Source organism: Erigeron canadensis, chromosome 4 (genome assembly GCF_010389155.1).
Source record: "Erigeron canadensis isolate Cc75 chromosome 4, C_canadensis_v1, whole genome shotgun sequence".
NCBI classification, from domain to species: domain Eukaryota; kingdom Viridiplantae; phylum Streptophyta; class Magnoliopsida; order Asterales; family Asteraceae; genus Erigeron; species Erigeron canadensis.
Genome location: NC_057764.1, coordinates 10,718,714 through 10,733,110, shown reverse-complemented (window position 1 = coordinate 10,733,110; position 14,397 = coordinate 10,718,714).

The window sequence follows — 14,397 nt, the reverse complement described above, 5'->3', positions numbered from 1 at the left end:
ATCTTCCCATTTGGGACCAAGTGCTTTGATAAATTTGATGTTCAGCTCAATCTCATCTTTCTTGACTTTGTTCTTTCTCAGTTCATTGATCACATTGCAAAATCTGTAGTAGACGGACTCAAGAGATTCATTTGGTGATTTCTGAAAATTGTCAAACTCAGTTAAGACATTTGTCAGTCGAATTGTTGAGGTTACATCAGAACCTTCCATTTGTCTAGCAACTTCATCCCAAATCTCCTTTGCTGTGTCATAAGAATCAACTGAGCCATAAATCTCATCAGGAAGTGCTTGATACAAGCATGATCTAGCTCTGTTGTCAGCAGCAGTACGATCTCTTTGTTCAGCATTCAAAAGATTAGGAGTCAAAATAGCACCGGTAGTAGGATGACGATGCATAGCAAGTCCATTGATGATTGAGTCCTTAAGCATGTGACCATTAGTCTGACGTTCCACATAATCCATGAACCTTTTCTTCCAAAGTCCATAATTACCATGATAAAGAACTGGAGGTCTTGTATCAGTACCTAGAGACAATGCTTCACGAATAGTCATTTGAAATTGATTTGAATTGAGAATTGAATTGATTTTTGAAGAAGAAATTGAAACGATTTAATTTGGAATGAAATGAAACGATCTGAATTGAAATTGTTTTAAGAAAGTGAAATGAGATAATTTAGAAGAAGTGAGAATGAAACGATCTAAATATGCAGGAATGAAATGATTTGAATTGAAACGATCTAAATGTAGGAATGAAACGATCTAGCTTGAAACGATCTAAATTGAACTTGGAGTGAAACAATTTAAAATTGAAACCATCTTGAGAAGAAGAAAAATTCCAAGTATTCTGAAATGATTTGGGCAGAGTTTTGGTATGAATTGGAATGAAATGAATTGAGCAAAACCAATCACGAAGATCAGTTACCCAAGAATATTATGATTCCCAAACACAACTCTTCACAAATTACTCAAACCAGAGAATGTTCCAGTAAAACTTGAAACGATCTAAAAGAGATCGTTCTGGTTTCAAAGAAAAGTGAAACGATCTAAAAGAGATCGTTTTGGTTTCTTTTCAGGATTTCTCAACAACTTGAGTATTTTCAAGAAATTGAATTGACCAAAACCAATCCAAAGGATCAGTTAGCCACAATCAACTCTTCTCACCACAACCACACTTGTCAAAACGATCAAATTTGAATCGTTTTACAAGCCACACCACTGAAATGTAAGTACCAAGGAAAGAAAACTGAAACGATCTAAATGAGATCGTTTTAGTTTCACAAGGTCGTCTTCAACCTCTGAACATGAACAACTCCATTGACAATTTTTAAAACTTCAATATCTTTTGATTTTCTGAGAATTGGAACATGAAACCACTTGCAAACAGTTTGTTTTCACCTCAGCAACGATCCGATTAACACAATTTAGCTTATATCACAACAGAATCAAATCCCAAATTTTAGCGCCAAAAACTCAAAATCTGAACTTTTGATCCAGATCGAATTAGAACACGAAACTTGAGAGGATTATGTTATTATCTTTGAGAAATCGATTGGTGAACAAACATTTGTGATTTTATGTGATTTGAGAGGTTATTATTGAATTTTCAGTGAGAAAAAAAACGAACGAAAACAGGATGAAAACAGGATGAAAACAGAATTAAATGTGAATGTGTGATGATTTGTGATTGAATTCAGTTATGGATCGTGATCAAAATGATGTTTTGCTCTGATACCACATGTAGCAACACGATTTTATCATTTGAATTCACATCAACAATGGCGTTTGGTTAGTGTGTGTGTTCTTGGTGTTTGTGTGTGTTTTTAGAGAGAATTTGAATCAAGAGTGTGTTATTCAGGTGTTAAGAGTTGAGTGTTGTTCAAAAGTTATGTCATGGTTATGATTTCTAAGGAATTGAGGGCTATTTATAGTCTAAACTAACCAACTATGCTAATTTTCACAATTAGCCCCTCAACCTTAGAAATCATCAACACATGACTTAACAACAAGTAAGTCCATAACTTAAATTACAATGTATCACTACTTTTGGATTTCTAACATTCTCCCCCTTAGTGATATATTGTAAGGTCTGAAGTACGTGTTGTTTTGTCTTGTAGGAATGAATTTGATGAGTCCAGTGATGAAGACAATTGGTGAGTTGAAACAAGCCTTCAAAGCTTTCTCATTGTCTTTGGAGAACTTGATTCAGTATTGGACTTGGACTTCTTGATGTTAGATCATTTGTTGATTCTCAATGTTCTTTGTGAACAGGGAATGATGAGTGTGTGTGTATTAAATCTTCAAGGATTGTTAAATCACAGTTCAGAGTTGTCTTTTGAAATGCGAAAGGTATGAATTTGTCTTGAATTCTTCAATCTTCGAATCTTGAAGTCTTTTCTTTGAAGTCTTGGAATGAATTTTCAGAAATATGTACTCTCCCCTTTGATATGTGCAATGTAGCTTTTGGTAAAGTGTTGTTGTATGACTTGAAGATCTTTAATTTGATGAAGACTCTTTTTGAAGCTTTTCTTCTTTGTCTTGAATCTTCAATTTTTTTGTCCTTTGAAGCTTTGATCTTTGTCACATCATCTTAAGCACTTTTGAGGGTAAACATTTGAATGAGGATTTGAAAAGTCTCTTATGAAGTAATCATGCTCCCCTTCAATTCATGAGTAATCACAGTCTTTTCGATTTTTGAAAAATTTCGTGTTAAATCTTGAATGTATATCATTTTCTTTCGAGATGAATAATCTTCAAGTTGGATTTGGAACCCTTGCAGTTTGGAATGAAATTGACAAACAACCTTTGAAGAAGAATGATGAGTTGATGTCACAAATGAAATTTGAGATAAAAGAACTCCAAATAAACTTGAAAACTTCCAACAAGAAGCTGAATGATAGTATCTCGAAAAGCAATTGAAACAACCAAACACAAACTTTTCTCCTTGTCCTTATCAATCATTCTAATTTCTTCTCCTAATCAATAATCAATCATACAATTAGTACTAATGGACCATGAGACCGGTAAGGGTAATTTACCACCCAAACTGATGATCATTGACCAATACTTTTCATGGAATGGTCGATTCGAATCCTTTACCCAATTCACGGACATTAGAATGTGGACTTGTATGACTATGATATAGTGCCCCAACTTATGAAGATAGTGGTGTTAACAAAGTTTATACATATTAAGACATGACTGAATCTAATAAAAAAGTGTATGAAGCAGAGAAGAAGACACTATCATGTTTAAAAATGTCATTGCCACAAGAAATATTACATCTATTTAATGGATTCAATACTTCTAAAGAACTTTGGCTAGCATTAAAAAATCATTGTGAACGGGATGAAACACTGAAAAAGAATCGAACAGACCTTTTAAAACACTAGTATAATGTATTTAATGGATTATGAAGTGAAAACTTAGGTCAACTAATTACACTGTATTATCACTTGTTAGCAAAACTGCAAGCATTTGATTTTACTTATTCTGAGGAGGAAAAAGTAGAGATATTTTTGAGCTCTTTGTCGGAAAAGTTTGATCAAATAATCGCATGGACCTTCGATCGGGAACAAGGAGGGGGTTTTGACCGATTTGTTGGCGATTCCCTATCGGTATAAAGCTTTGAGAAACTTAACGCCACAAGATAGGAGGTGTTTGTGTTGGCGGTGGAGACGACTCCGAAGAGGAGTTGGCCACCTTAGGTGTTTGAGGGAATGAGGCTTTGTATCTCGGGGTGGAAAGAACTTGCCTTCATTCATGGGGGAGGCCTTTATTTATAAGAGGAGCTTATCTTGAGGGATAAGCTAGGGTTTTAGGGTTTTTAGGGGGATATCCTAGTGTTTTTAGGAAGATATATGATAGACATGTTTCATGAGATTTACATTCCATATTATAAATATATTATAATGGTAAAAGATATGGAAACGTACCTTTTCTTTATGTAAGATGCCCTATTGTTGCGTGGATCGTAATAAGACGTGATTCGTTATGTCAAGAGTGCGGAATCCTCTTGAGATAACTAGATTGCTATTGCCTTTTGTTGATTAATGAGCAATTAACCAACCCAAGGAGATGCACAAGGCTTGTGGTTCGTGTAGGAGGTCACACGAAGGAACAATTAACCTTAGCTCGTAAATTCGTAAATTATTAACGAAGATTAACTTAATTCCGTAGATTAGGTCTTGTATTTATACTAGTTAAGTATTGGATCGTGTTGGCTTAGGCCTTAATTACGTATTAGGCCCGAAACAATTAACAACCGATCTGCCTCGTGCTGACGTCAGCACGAGGTTGTTCCTACATGCTGATGACGTCAGCACGAGGGACGACCCATTGTTCTTTGCTTGACTTCGTTTGACTCGTACATAACATCCAATCACCGTTTAAGTGTTCTACGACACTTATAAATCTTGATTCTATGTTCTTGTACCTGTAAAACAATATATAACACACAAACACAATACAAAACATAAACAGATATAATATAGAAGTCTAAACGTAATCATTAAATATCAACACAAGTTCTTATTTAAATGATTACAAACAAGTTCCTAAAAACGTAAACAATGATCAAATCTATGTTGCGATTGTCACACCGAATCTGCATCTACAGACTCCCCCTTGACGATTGCAACTAGATCTCTTTAAAGTCTTCGAACTTGAACTTCAAAATTATCCGTTAAACAAAAGTCTTGTGCTATTCACATGAATTCTCTCTTGCAAACAATGAGCGAGAATGTTGCGATAGCGTCTTTCCTCAACTCTCCAAAAATCCACTACTGAACAAGGTGTATCCAAAAGTCTTCTTTGATCACCTCTTGACAAATTAACATCCTGCATTGGATCATACAAGCGTAGCAACATTTGTTTCTTTGAATCATCAACAAACATATGTACTTCGCCTGACTTGATATCTATCTGCCAAAATGTCATCTCCGTCAGCATATCTTGATCCCATCTGATAGTGGGAACCTTCTTAACACATTTAATCCTTCTCTGGACAAACTGAAATGTGCCATCTGGATTCTTAATCTTCTTCAAAGGTGTTGGCTTTATCAACCTTTCTTCTGGCTTCAGACCTCTATCACTAAAATACTCAATTCTTTCATCTCTGAATCTATTCCAGTAGAAATCCGCAAGTCCATTGCTCTAAAGATTAACGAACCAGTGTCTTCCCAAATCTATCATGTCCGAATCACTGAGAGAGTGGAAATGTCTTCGACTTATTGACATGTACTGGCAACCCTCCTTTCTCTTGATAATAAACATTTTAATTCTGTGATCATAGAACCAACTTTGTATCACTGAGAAGTATTTAGGTGCATCCTTGTCTGAGACATATTCCCAAAACATCGATGGTTTATACGTATCACGTATCATCAAACCAGTATGTCCTTTATAACCTGGAATTAGTCTATTAACAATAAACTCATGATCTTGCTGCACCAGAGGTATATTAAATCTTCCAAGGTCAACCTCTCATGTAGCATCTATATTCCAGTATAGATCAAAAATATTGTTATGTCCTTCATCGACTATGTTTGCATATACAGCAAATCTTAACCTGGCAACATTTTTAGGTTCATCTGGACTATCTCTGATTGGATTGAGATTGAGATGTTCTACTTCAGCGATTGGTTCAACTTGAATGACTTCATCTTCATTAAAGACACGATCAAAGTCATAAGGTGTTTCAAGCAACCTTTGTCTATCAGCTTCCGAAGTAATGAACTCTCCTTCTTCCAAATCTTCATCATCGATACTTTCTAGATCTTCTTCAGCATCAAGATCATCCAATGTACCTATTCTTTGAAGCTTATCTGCAATTCAAACGATTTACATATACAAAGATAAAGAACATAAATCACAAGTCAAGACATAATAAAGTAGTATAAATACATTAACAGAAATTAAAATAAATAATACTATATCATAAATATAATGTAACAATTACATTAATATTTATATTATAATCTTTATCTATTTTAATTTACAACAATAATATTATATCATAAATATAATGTAACATATACATTCATATTTATCTTATAATCATTATTCTTCATTACTCGAGTATTTTAAAATTACACTGTCAATATGTTAAGTCGAACAGAATAATTCTTTGATAACTATTCTAAGCTGAATAACACTTTGATTAACACTCTAAACTGTTATTATAACTCAAGTAATCAATACAAAATTAATAGTAGTAAGGTTCATAATCCGAATCTGAATCCAAATCTGATTCTGACTCTGAAGATGTATGAGTTAACTCTGACTGTTCTTTCATTTGATCCCTAAGTGATCCTGGATCATAATAATCATCATAATCCGTAATATCAGCTCTAGCTCTCATATGAGCTTGTGGATCATATCCCAATCTCTTTTCTAGCCTATGCACAATTAAAGGGTGAAAATCTGACTCTGTAGATGCATTGGTAGTAGAATCAGTCTTAATTGACTCACTATCCTGAGTATATTTTCCTTTGTTATTTTCTTTTTCTTTATTATTATGAGGATCATTCACTATCTCCCTTTCTATTCTATCAAAAATAGAATCGGAGTTACCTGAATTGGAATCTTCCCCATCACCATTGTTATCTGGATCATTAGGATCTGCATCTGGAGCGGTCATCACAACTTTTCCTTTTTCTTGAGTCCTAGAAATACTAGCAACAACTGTACCAGCAATCTCTGACTCTCTTTGTCTTGATGACTCCCCCTGAACATCAGCAGTCTCTGTATCCATATCAGCATCATCAGCAACATCTTGATCTTGACCTCTATTCTCTGGCTCACCTGGTTGTGTTTGATCTTGACCTTGAGCTGGATCTTGATCTTCATAATCATCATCTCTAGTCTTCTTTGCAAACTCATCATCTCTACAACCATCTTTATCTCCCCCTTGAGCCAAGAATTGGTCAAGTCTAGATCCAAGAGAATGAACAAGAGCGGTCATCATGTTCATCTCTTCCTGATGCTTAGCAGCTTGGAGTTTTAGCTGACTCTCCAAAGCTATAACCCTGATCTCCAACATCTTCTTCTCAGAAAATAAACGACTCAACTGCACTTGAACCTACGTGAAGTAGAAGCAACGTCAGATGTAGAGACCTGAGGGGGCATCGTAGCTTCAAACGAAGGCATACGAGCACTTGAAGTTCCTGTGGGAAGCATCTGTGGTCTTTGCAGAGGAGCCAACAGACATCCCATAACAGTAGAAACAGGAACTGTCGCCTAAATAGGAGCAGACGAAGGCTTAGGAGCAACAAGTGTCGGAACTGTAGACTCCAGAGCAGCAGGAATCGTAACAGTTGTAGCTTCAGTGACAACTTGTGCGCGAGAACCAATTCCTCTTATAATAAACTTTGGTCTCGACCTTCTCTCCCCAACAGTAACACCAGTAGAAGGAGCAGACACAGACACAGGATTCTCAGAGACAGAAGCTCTTAAAGCAGCAACCAATGGAGCATCTTGCATGTGTAGATACAACTTTGCTCCATGGCTTCACTATATGCAGCGAACTCTCTATCAACCTCAGCTTGAGATCTTGCATGTGTTCTTCTTCTCTTTGGCAGTCTTTCTTCCTCTTCTTCATCTTTTGAGTGCTCAACAACATTAACCGGGACTTCAGAAGGATCAGCAGCAACATCAACTGGAGCAGAGGTAGAAGTAGAAACTTCAGCAGATGTAGATACAAGATTTGTAGATACAAGATTTATAGGATCATCAATATCCTCCATGAGAGCATCCATATCAGAATCATGCTCTAGATCACCAGCATATAGAGGAACATCATTAAGTCCCTCAAACTGATCAGCTCGTTCTTCATGAGGATCATCCTGAGCCTGATCATCATCACCAGCAGCAACAGCAACAGGTTCTTCATCCTCCCAACCTTGTCGATGTACAACATAGTTAGGATTAATCAAATGTCTGAACAGAGGAGGATTATCAACCTCAATCGGAACATTTCTTCCCGACACGTGTTTCAAACTTTCTGCAAATGCCTTATAAGTAAGACGACCTAAATTCAATGTAGGACCGTCAAATGACAAATGAGCTGCAAAGTGACGAATGATAATCATCACAAATCTTGGAAACAAGTAAAACTTCTTGTCGGTTCCAAATGATCTCATTTGCCTTTCAAAATTATCAAAAATGTACTGAGAAAAGCTATATGGCTTGTTCAGCACCAAGGCCACCAACTGAGATGCATTCTGAATATTCATCTGATCATGACCCGTACTCCGATGACTCATAGACCTCAACAAATAGTAAGCAAGGAGCTTCCATTTGCCGCGAAGATTCTTTCTAAAGTATGGGTGTGTAATGTTACCAGCATAACCCATACGACGTAGAGCACCGTCACAGAATTCTTCTGTAAACTCAGTAGGACCTTGCTCCATGTCATCAACACCTAAGCGTAGAATAGTCCTTAAGTCTCCAGCTGAGAACGAAATAGAACGTCCTCCAACAGTAGTGTGAATGTACAAACGAGCACCCATCTGCACTGATCTAGCTGAGTTCGAAAACTCCCGAAGTAGACTTATTATCAACGGAGGGTTCTCGGTCAATACAAAATTAATGCGACAACGTGCAAGAAACTGGAGAACACCGTGAAACTCTGTAGTGCACCCCGTCTGCGTGATACTGAGATCGAGTGCAGCATTGTGTTCCTTAGCGAATACACGAGTGTTATCACCTTGTCCAGCCATACCTGCACAAAATCAGACAAAAACGACAAGAAAAACAAAGTTAGAATAAACGAAAATAAAATTTAGGGTTTTGGCTTTCTGCTTCATGATGACGTCATCACGAGGAGGTTTTCCCTCATCGTGACGTCAGCACGAGCCAGTATGAAACCCAGAAACACGAAGATAAAAACATCTCCATATGATGTTAAAATCAATCAAAAACATCATTGTGGACTTGTTTACGGTTCGTGTATTACCAGAAAACAAAATCGAAACGAATTCGATGAACACGAAGTTGATTCGTGTTCTTCGTGTGAATAGTGATCGAACCATAGTTTTATCATTTAATCTTGATTTAACACTTGTTAACTTAAATTTTCATTAGATTTAACATGTTTAAACATTAATTTATCCAATTAAAGTCCAAATCATCATTAATCGAAGTTCTAATTTGTGGTTCGTCCTAGTTAGTGTTCACGCGAGGCAAAATCAAAAATTTTGGCATTATAACGACTTGTAATCGTTCAAATTCATAGTCAAAACATCAAGAATCTATCCTAGATCAAGTATTTACCAACAAACTAGGATGATTAATATGAAAAGAAGATGAAATCGATCGAAAATAAGGACGGATGAACAGTGGCACGAGGGAGAGGTGATTCGTGTGATTTACTTAGGGTTTATTGTCGATTAAAAGTAATTAATGAATAGTAAAACCCGTATTTATATTCGGAGCTTCGTGGGCCGGACCGAAGGAGTCCTTCGTGGGCTTCACGTTGACGTCAGCATGAGGCATGATGACGTCAGCACAGACCAAAATGAATTTTCATAATTTAAATCACATAATCTCCATTTCTTAGCCAAATTTCGCAAATTTTCCAGAAATCTAAATAAGGAAAAATTCCAGAAATTCCAGAAACATAAACCTGTAGATAGTCGTTACTAAAAACCTGTATCTACTCGAATGTGCTATCGTAAATCATCCGTACTAACTTGTCATCACAATAATGTATCAAATAAATCTTACATTATTATCTTGACATAAAAACGATCATTTCTTCATTGATGTTTAACTCAAACAAATAGAAACTTACATCAAAACACATTTAATGTATGATGTATGACAAAATATCATATCAACAACCTATCACATTACATCTTAGGTTGTGATCTTGATAATATAACCTATCACACTAAGTCTTAGGTTATTAAAGCAGATCATCCTTGTATCACTTGTAATCTCTGTAGAAGCAATTTCTGAACACCTTTTGTTGTCCGTTGCAATACAATTCAAAGAGCTGACAAACAAGCGAAAACAATTCTGCCTTGAATCAAAAATTTTGATATCATATAAAATGAGTTGATTATCTGTAACCTGCACGCTTAACAAACTACATTAATGCATGAAAATCAACAAAGTATCATCAATATGCAAAACAACCAAAAGCTTAACCTATCGATAAAATAAAATCTAAGGTAAGTCAAATCTTTGTCAAGCATACTTATCTACCAAAAACAATTGAAATTTCAAAAATTTAATTGAAACACATTCAAAAATATTTTGACTTTTCAATTTCCAAAACATTTCATTTTCTAAATTAAACAACTTATGTATTAATTAGAAAATCCATCTTGTAAACATCTATACCGTAAGCACTAAGACTTATATAATTCACTAAGAATTATGACTTTTAATGCTTATCAAATCTCTCGTGCAATAAGAACTAGTTTGACACACAAACTGACACTTATTACCAAAATAAAAGTAAACAAAAATAAAAGTAAAAATAAAAATAAAAATAAAACTAAGCTACTTTATTTATGTACAAGAAATCTTAAGTTTATGCAGATTAGATCAGATTAGCATTTACATAAGTCTGCAAGTGAGAAATAATTCTCTTATTATTAGTTATGAATAGTGATCCAACCACGATTACCGGTATATTTGTCCTCTTAAACACTCGGTACTTCCAGTTTCCTTTGAGTTATGACACTTTCGACATACCCTGGCCAAGGACAGTCACCATGTAACCCGAGTAGCCTAATATGCCATTGAATAGTTTGCGAACTTATGTGACCCACATTCAGATATACTTCCGTAATCGATACAAGCACTAGGATAACAAATATTCAATGTGTATTCAAAAACATCCTTAAGAAATCATGAGACACTTTTTAGATAACTGAATTGAATTACTTTGTGATTTCACTTATTTGCTTTTGCATTTCATTATTTATAAGGAACCCGTGATTTTCTATGAGACCCATGTAGCGAACTTTCTGACAACCTATCCCAAGTTGGAAGCTTTAGGTAGGCTAGGTATACGAAGACACCCCGAGGACATACTTGTCCGAATCTCAAAGACCACATTAGCCCCTTAATTAACATTCATTTCATTTGCATAACAATATCACATTTACTTTCATGCTCATGATTGGTAGAGGTTTTTGCCTATACATTGAACAAATCTTATAGTAATGCTATTTCTTTCACAAAATTTAAGGACCAGATCAGTTCATTACTGAAAAGCAAGCATTCTCAGCCATATATCTGAATATGTTTCCCACAAGAACATTGTATAATTTAAGTTCAGATTAAGGAAACCTTGCTACTTTGTGTCTACCAATATATCCCAAATTGTAATCACTGAACTAAGCAGTTATATTACGATTAAGCAGACTTAAAAGCTAAGTATCCTCACTTCTAATCATCTGACAGCATTAACTTAAATCTCTTCATATTTTTGTCATTTTCTCATTTTTCACATTTTATGGTTTTTATGACACTAAGAACTCTTTTTGTATTTTTATGACTCTAGCTATTTACAGACACAAACTTACAAAATTAGTTCTTTGAGAGATTTAATATGAATCAGCATTCTTCATCCCATTGAGAAGAATTAACTTCTCAAATCGAGTCTTATCAAATGCTTTGGTATATAGATCAGCTAAATTATCATCGCTTATAACCTTTTCCAAATGAATTAACTTCTTTTGGGCACAATCACGCAAGAAATGATGCCTAATATCAATATGCTTGGTGACCTTATGCATGACAGGGTTATTTGTAATGTCTATTGCTGACTTATTGTCTATTCTAATAGGAGTATCAAGAAAATCCATACCGTAGTCACGAAGTTGTTGCTGAATCCACAATACCTGGGAACAACAGCTACCAGCAGCCATATACTCTGCCTCACATGAAGACTGAGCAACACATGTCTGCTTCTTGCATTGCCACGATACTAATCTCCCTCCTAACAACTGACAACCTCCAGTCGTAGACTTTATGTCATTGTTACAACCGCCAAAATCCGAATCAGTATATGCAACAAAATCAAATGTTCCTCCCATTGGATACCATAGACCAAGCCCTTGGTTTCCCTTAAGATAACGTAGAGTACGTTTTGCTGCAGTCAAATGTGACTCTTTCGGATTAGCTTGAAATCTAGCACAAAGACAAACAGCGAACATAATATCTGGACGCGAAGCAGTCAGGTACATCAATGAGCCAATAATAGCATGATAATAAGTTGCATCCACAAGTTCATCTTTCGGATCAAGCACTCCTAAACCATGATTTTGCTGAATAGGAGTACCATATGTCTTGGACTCTAGCATTTGAAACCTCTCCAAGATGTCATCGACATACTTAGACTGGTGAATAAAGAATCCATCTTTCCTTTGATCTACTTGTAGTCTGAGGAAAAATTGTAATTCCCCATAGCACTCATTTCAAAGACATTTTTCATGCTTATTTCAAACTCTTTGCACATCTTTATATTAGATGAACCAAAAATAATATCATCCACATAAACTTATACAATCAGATAATCTCGCTTCTTCCACTTGATAAACAATGTGCTGTCTATCGATCCTCTTGTAAAGCCATTTGTCAACAAATGCGTTGACAACTTTTCATACCACACTCTGGGTGCTTGATGCAATCCATAAAGAGCCTTATCCGATCGATATGCTCTTTTTGGATAATTTGGATCTTCAAACCCCGGTGGTTGGTAAACATACACTTCTTCTTTGACTTCGCCATACAAGAAGGCACTCTTAACGTCTAACTGATACACCTTTATACCTTTGAAACTTGCAAAAGCTAAAAATAACCTTCTAGCTTCAATTCTAGCAACTGGTGCAAAAGTTTTGTTATAGTCATATCCTTCTCGTTGTGCAAACCCCTGAACAACCAAACTTGCTTTATTTCTGGTAACGATCCCTTTGTCATCTCGTTTGCATTTATATACCCAACGAGTTCCAATCGGTTCTTTACCTCTAGGCACATCTACTAACTCCCAAACTCCAAGTTTTTCAAATTGAGCTAATTCTTCTTGCATAGCTTCAACCCAACATGGATCTTGAAGTGCTGCCTTAACATTCTTAGGTTCTACTTGTGAAATGAAACCAGAATATAAACACTCAGTTATCAATCCAGTGTCTTTCATTTCACAGAACAAACTAGTTAGATCCTTATTTAATTGATTTCTAGTTTGAACAGGTTCTGTAGTGTAACACCCCGACAGCGGCGGAAAACTCGGGATGTAAGATAAAGCACACGCGCACATGGATGTTACATAGGAATACTAAATGAGTGCTTAGAATAAACATAAATAGTCAAATTCACAACCAAACAAGCATAGTAGTAGTTATTACACACAAGTTCAACAAAGATGATCAAATCAAGTATGAAAAGTCCCACGCAGGGGATACGATTGGGCATATTGCCACCAACCACAAATTACAAGCATGCAAACTCCAACCCTAAATCCTGAAGTCTGCTAATAGTCCCATGCTACCACTCCTAGCCACGATTAGCCTATTTACCTGAAAGGAATACTTAAAAGAGTCAACACAAAGGTTGGTGAGTTCGTAGGTTTGAGTATAAACATGTAGTATAAAAGCATTTTGTACCGCCAGTAGATCTCAAGTATTAAGTAGTATGTAGTGGCTAGTGACCAACTTGCACATAAGTAAGCGAGCACACACAATCCTCGATAGGACCGGCTAATAGTATCAATAGAGCACACACAATCCTCAATAGGACCGGCTAATAGTATCAATAGAGCACACACAATCCTCAATAGGACCGGCTAATAGTATCAATAGAGCACACACAATCCTCAACAGGACGGCTAATAGTATCAATAGAGCACACACAATCCTCAACAGGACCGGCTAATAGTATCAATAGAGCACACACAATCCTCAATAGGACCGGCTAATAGTATCAGTAGAGCACACACAATCCTCAATAGGACCGGCTAATATGTAACAAGTAGTCAAATACCAAAGAGTAGTAAAAGTAGTTACGGCATGTGTAAAAGCATGAGCAGTATTCCTTTCACCCCGAAATAAGTAAAGAAAAAAAGGGGCTACGAAGACTCACAGTGATCTGCTACAAGCGTAGTTCTACAAGCACAAGGTATAAGCACAGATATAGTAAAATATATCTACTCGAATCCAAGTATGTCTTGATGTCAACCTAATCACAAACCATTGAGCATAGATGGATACATGTATTAGTTCTCGTGATTATTTATTTACTAAGTGTCCTTGATGTACTGATGATTTGGTTCACTAAAGATCCTTAAACGTTTGACTCAACAGTGTTTTTCATACACTAGACTCGTAATGAACGTCCTTAAACACGCACTTTGATAAACAAGATCGAATATGTCTTGATTATACCTTA